Genomic DNA, 6,527 nt, shown 5'->3' with positions numbered 1-6,527 from the left:
ACAAACAACGCACCGACATGAAAACAGAGCCGATAACAGGGAAGATAAGATAATCAAGGAGGTGATGGAGTCCAGGTGAGTGTCATGAGGCGCAGGTGCGCGAGACAACTGTGACAGGTGTGAGGGATATTCAGCAGCCTGATGACCTAGAGGCCGGAGAGGGAGTAAACACGTCAAAGTATTAATACGCCAACTCCAAGCCTTGACCAAAACCGAAAATATGACGGACAATTTAATCTCACCTCAGATCCGTAACCAGTAGTAACCGCAAACTTCAATGAAGGTTATCTTAAAAGTAAAATACTATTCTAACATTCCCACACCCCAATAACGAGGTGGACTTGCTAGCCAGCTACAGGATTTGAGTTTGAGTATTTTCGAATAAAACAACTCCGCTTATGAGGATTCTGTGTTACCATATATGTGATTGAATATTATCTGCTGTTGGCTTGTGTGGATGTATGTAAATGTTATGCAACATAGCTGACTTGAAACATTGTTAACAGTTTCAGGGCCGTGGGCCTTTCTCATGATGGAAAAATACAGAATAACATGAAGACAGGACTGTGCAATGAGTTGGGGGAGGCACATTCAGAACGTAGTGTTGCGAGAACAAACGGTATTTTGTTAGATAACAGGAGCCAGGTGCGAGATAACGGAGCACATAGATATTCTTCACAGCAACAGTTACATCTATCAACTGAAGCGCTTAGGGGGCTGGGACCAGCCTCTGCGCCAACAATCAACGATAGGCTGGGTGAGTCTAAACCACGCCCAGTCTCTACTCTGACAGGCCGGCTCGGAAGCAGGAACTATTTCTGTCAGGGTATATTTATAATATCTTTGTCAAGAACAAGTCAGTTCTCTGTTTGCCCTGCGAGGTGGGACAGAGAGCCCGTATATACGAAAATTGCATTTACCACTTATTGTTTAGCTAATAAAAAATACATGGTATACAATCGGTGACTCAATGTCATACTTATCCTGATACCAGATTCGAATTGACGTGACTCTAACACGCTAGCCAAATCATTTGCGACCTTTACAGCTAGCTACGCAAGTTCTCTGGGGAATGTACCGCTATGCAGCTGATTAGCTAGCTATGATCACACCACGGTCAATAACTGGCGACTAGTTCGTTTTCAGACAAATACGTCTAACTCATAACTAGTTTATGCACTGAGCACCACATTTCGGAGGATAATGGACTGAAATCTAAGATTCTCTTCTAGCTACAGTGCCTTCAGAAAGTATTCACACCCCTTGACTTTTTCCACATTTTGTTCTGTTACAGCCTGAATATAAAATGGATTAAAGTCACTGGCCTACACACAGTACCCCATAATGTCAAAGTGGAATTATGTTTTTAGAATTCATTGAAAATGTTATGGTAATTCTAAATAAACTCAGGTGTAAAATGTGCTTAACAAGTCACATAAGAGGTTGCAATAATAGTATTTAACATGATTTTTGAATGACTACTTCATCTTTGTACCCCACACATACAATTATCTGTAAGGTCCCTTAGTCGTTCAGGGAATTTCAAACACAGATTCAACCACAAAGACCAGGGAGGTCTCCAATGCTTCGCGAAGAAGGGCACCTATTGGTAGATGGGTGAAAAAGCAGACATTGACTATCCCTTTGAACATGGTTAAGTTATTAATTACACTTTGAATGGTGTATTAATACACCCAGTCAGTCCCGAGTGGCGCAGCCGGTCTAAGGCACGGCATCACTATAGTACCTGGTTCGAATCCAGGCTGTATCACACCTGGCTGTGATTGGGAGTCCCATAGGGCGGCGAACAATTGGCCCAGCGTCATCTGGGTTTGGCCGTAGTAGGTCGTCATTGTAAATAAGAATTTGTTCTTAACGGACTTGCCTAGTTATATATATTTTAAAAATACAGTTGGCAGAGAGGAAGGAAACCACTGAGGGATTTCACCATAGTTACAGAGTTAAATGGCTGTGTACTTTTTAAAAAATGTGGCAAAGAAATGTATGTCCTGGATAAAAAAAAAAGTAGCATATCAGAAAGACTTTACTGGCTATTAACTTATTCTCGTGAATTGAACACATATTTAAATCAGATGACGGTAATTAGCATAACTAACTGACATTCAACAGCAACACACCAAAGAGACAGAAACATTTAGGATGTTGTGATAAATGTTGATCCATATGGGGGCCTCATCCTCATGTTGAGGAAAGACCAAAGATAAAGAACGGGCATGTCCAGCTATCAGCATCTCAACTGGACCAGATTGAGAGCGAAAAGGTTACTAGTTGGTCCTTGGCAGTGTTCGCCGATTGGGCTGTGCACGCAGGGGTGACTTAAATTGGGAGACTGGTGAAGAAGAAGATGAACAAACCCTGCACCGGTTATACGCTGAGGTGAGGACGTCTACAGATAACAAGTACTCCATCAGCTGCTACATGGGGCTGGGAGCCGGCCTAAACAGGCATCTTAACTCACCTGCAGTGGGACGAACACACCATCAGTATCATGGGCGGCAGGGTAGCCTAGTGGTTAGAGCGTTGGACTAGTAACCGAAAGGTTACAAGTTCGAATCCCTGAGCTGACAAGGTGCAAATCTGTTGTTCTGCCCCTGAACAGGCAGTTAACCCACTGTTCCTAGGCTGTCATTGAAAATAAGAATTTGTTCTTAACTGACTTGCCTAGTAAAATAAAAAAAAATAACAAACAAGAGATATTAATTGTCAAACAATGTTTTCACATCGGTGCTCTAAACTTACAGACGCAATCAGGACAGGTCACAACATCATCCTGCCATTTCCCCAGCTGACATGCAGAAGCTGAAGGCATCACCTGTCCTGTCTCCGATGATAACAACAAGTCTGGTGTGCTAAGTGTGGCTAGAGATCCAGCTCACTATGGCGAGGGACTGAGAAACCTGAAACCCAACTACCTTTTTGGTCAGAGAGGATGAGAACGGTTCGGAGTATGTGTCCCTGTTCTTCAATGAGACAACATCCTAGCTCCAAAACAGAGACAGACAAGAAGCAGCTGAGGTGTTGTATGTATGCCACACCTGGTGATCCTAATTGTCCTGTGGCATCATTTAAGAGTACAGTACAGAGACAGACTACGACCTGGAGCCCCTGTATTCTACGAGAACCCAAAGCGCAGGACTAGAACTGAGCCTGACATCAAAAATAGAATGATTAGTGCTGTTAGTATGACTATTTGAACACAGTTTATGTGTTAATGCTTACATAATGTGCACTCCGGAGTTCCCTACAAGCAAATCAGAAATGAGTATGCAACAATACCATGGTATAAAATGTGTTAACTAGTGTGCTCAGGCCTCATATTTGCTATAGTGCTATATCTCTAACAATATTGCATCATTACATATGTCTGTCAAAACTCAAAAAAGAAATCTCTAATTTAAAACAATAGAATAACCAATAGACACTGTGATACACCAATTCACCACACTGCTCTAGAGCCTTATTCTCTTACCTGTTTCACACTACTGAGGTGCAGTGGTTTCGCATCTACCATAGTTGCTGGAACCATGTTTGAAAGGACAATGTGAAAAGAAAATAGCACAGAATGGTTCAGGTCGGCTTGTGTTAAAAGGGTATGAGGGTGGCTGTGAAAGCCCTGTGAGAGCAGCCTGGCAGTCAGACACACTCCTGTGCATTTCCTTCAAGCCTACATTTTTGACACTACTGAACAGAGCTGTACTGCTCTGACCTGGTTATGCATCGACCGTAGATGCTGTAATCATGCTGAAAAGGCATGCACAGTATGGTTCAGGTTTGAACTATTGTGTCAAAAAATGGTATGAGTGAGAGCCCAGTGAGAGTCCTGCAGCTGCAGCCTGGCAGTCAGCTACATTCCTGTGCTCTCCACTAAGGCCTGCACTTTATTCGCCCTTGGCCTTTAGCGCTGAGAACAGTCTTGACCCCCTATTAATATCCTCCAGGCCATTATGTTGCCCTTTGACTTTTAATACTGTAACCGTAGCACCCGCTGGTAAATGTCACATGACATGTGAGCTGTATTTAGTCTGCGGAACCCCATTCCACTCTTCCTTTCGCACCAGTGTTGGAGCAGTGATAGCACCAGTGCTATGAACTACATATACTGTAATTAGTAATTGAACTACATGTTGCAGTTTAACTAAATTAAAATATTGGTATTGTTTTTTCAGTAGTTCCTTTATTTTTTGCCATGTTGAGGTGTAGCTAACTAGTGGAACTACACACTACTCTTTTTGCTAAAAGAAAAGACTATGGGTGAAGTAGGCAAGAATTCCCTTTCTTTTTTTTCACAATCAGACGTACCTAATTCTTACTTGAAACAGTTTTTTTGTTTAATATGCTAAATTACACATTCTGATAACATCTGACTTGCAGATCTTTTCAGATCTAGATATGATAATTTATCACAAAGTAGTTGAGGTTGTGAACTACTTTTTCAAAGTAACTAGTTGAGTAAACTACCCTTAAGGGAGTTAATACCAGTTTAATAGTGGACTGTGAAATGAAGAGTTTAGCAGCAACTCTTTGACATTTTGCTTTTCCTAATACCACGACGGAATGTCTAATTCCTTCCACATCCATGTCCGTTTAGCCATGTTTCAATGATTGATTCCATTTTGATGACCTCAGCGCTGCCCTCTTGCATGTTATTATTCTATTGATCAAATAAGAGCGTAGCCTCACGATGACAGGCACACCCTGTTGATAAACTTTGGGTTGGGGGGCGGTATTCAAACAGAGAATGATGCAATAGACAAACTAGACTGTGACCCTGCCTGGTCTCTGTCACAATGGCAGCATACCGATGTGTCTCAGCTTTTTGGGCTTGAAGTTGTTGTAAACATTCCCTCAAGAATCTTAGTAGCTTTCTGGTTGTCTTTCTGAACCTGCTCTATGGTTGCTGTATGGTTCTTGTGCATGGTCTCTTGTTGGACTAACTGAAGCGCCTTGACTTCTTTACTCATTGCCTCATTTCCAGGTTAAAGGGATGGCTCACCACAAAATCAAAGTTTGTCAGATGTTTTCAAAGTGAGTAGATGTTTTTTGTGGGTACATGTTATATGCATTAGGTGAAATCTGTAGACCTGAATCTGAAATGGATGGGAATGTTTGAGTGTCTTATTCCATGTAACGAATTAGTGACACACAGAATAAACTATATATTCTGAGAGAACACCGTCAGTTGTAAAGGTAAATAAATATAGTGCAAGGTGTAGCCAAACCTATGTTCTGTAGATTCAGCTGAAGGGTCCTACAAGGGAGACTGAGAGTATCACGCCTGGCTCTTTATTCATTTCCAGAGCTGGGTCCTGATGTTGACATGATGCCAAGGATGGGGCACAATTACAGTGCCTTCAGAAAGTATTCACACCCCTGGACATTTTCCACATTTCTTGTGTCACAGCCTGAATTTTAAGTTGATTAAATGTTGATTTCTTTTGTCACTGGCCTTCACACAATACCCCTTAATGTCAAAGTCAAATGCTGTTTTTTTAAACAAATGAATTACAATTTATGGGCTTAAATGTCTTGAGTCAATAAGTATTCAACCCCTTTGTTATGAAGCCTGTATAAGTTCATGAGGAAAAATGTCCTTAACAAGTCACATAAGTTGCATGGTGTCCAACCCTGATCTGTTTCACCTGTCTTGTGCTTGTCTTCACCCCCCACCAAGTGTCTCCTATTTTTCCCCCATAATTCTGTGTGTTTACACCTGTATTGTGTGTTTGTCTGTTGTCTGCATCAGGTTCTGAGTTTTTTCTGTTTCTCAAGTTTTGCAACACTAGTCTTCCCGGTTCTGACCATTGGAAGACACTGGAGTGACCCTGAGCCTGCCTGCTGTTCTGTCCCTGATTGACTCTGACTTGGATTACCATGCCAACCTCTGCATTGTCCTGGAACATGAGCCTGACTATGAGGCAGCCAGCCTGTCCTCCGGATTTCATCCTCCATCTAACGGCCAGTCGGACCCCAGCTCCCCGCTATCGTCTCATGCAGAGGGTATGGCTGTCCACTCGGGGTCTGCCCCTTCGGGTGGAGTCCCGTAAACTTTCCGCCTGCTTTATCGGCCCTTTCCACATCTCCCACTGCTGTTTGTCTTCTGTCGCCCCACACCCTCCGTATACATCCCAAATGTCCATGTGTCTAGGATTAAACCTCTGTCTCACAGCCCTTTGTCTCTTGTTTCCATCAGGGTCGTTTCCTGAGTCGTGATACATGGACTAACTATGTGTGCAATAATAAATAGTGTGTTAACGTGATTTTTGAATGACTACCGCATCTCTGTAGCCCACCTGTGAAGTTATTACACTTTGGATGGTGTATCAATACATCCAGTCGCTACAAAGATACAGGCCTCCTTCCTAACTCAGGTTGCCAGAGAGGACTGGTGAGGCCAATGGTGACTTTAAAACAGTGAGTTTAATAGCTGTAATAGGAGAACTACGGATGGATTAACACTAGTTGAAGAATTTTTAAAAGAATAATGTGCAAATATTGTACAATCCATG

At 42.4% G+C, this 6,527-nt stretch overlaps 1 long non-coding RNA gene across 1 annotated transcript; it reads right to left on the bottom strand.

Moving 5' to 3' along the window:
* Positions 1-3,587, bottom strand: LOC127911994 (uncharacterized). Its single transcript, XR_008080017.1, has 3 exons — positions 3,491-3,587; positions 1,483-1,603; positions 1-146 (listed from the first exon to the last, which is right to left on the bottom strand). It is a non-coding gene; the product is annotated as an uncharacterized LOC127911994 (long non-coding RNA).
* Positions 3,588-6,527: the final 2,940 nt, after the last annotated feature.

Source organism: Oncorhynchus keta, chromosome 26, assembly GCF_023373465.1.
Source record: "Oncorhynchus keta strain PuntledgeMale-10-30-2019 chromosome 26, Oket_V2, whole genome shotgun sequence".
In the NCBI taxonomy this organism is placed as follows: Eukaryota; Metazoa; Chordata; class Actinopteri; order Salmoniformes; family Salmonidae; genus Oncorhynchus; species Oncorhynchus keta.
The sequence above is the reverse complement of the archived record's forward strand: the minus strand, read 5'-3'. Positions and strand labels throughout refer to the sequence as shown.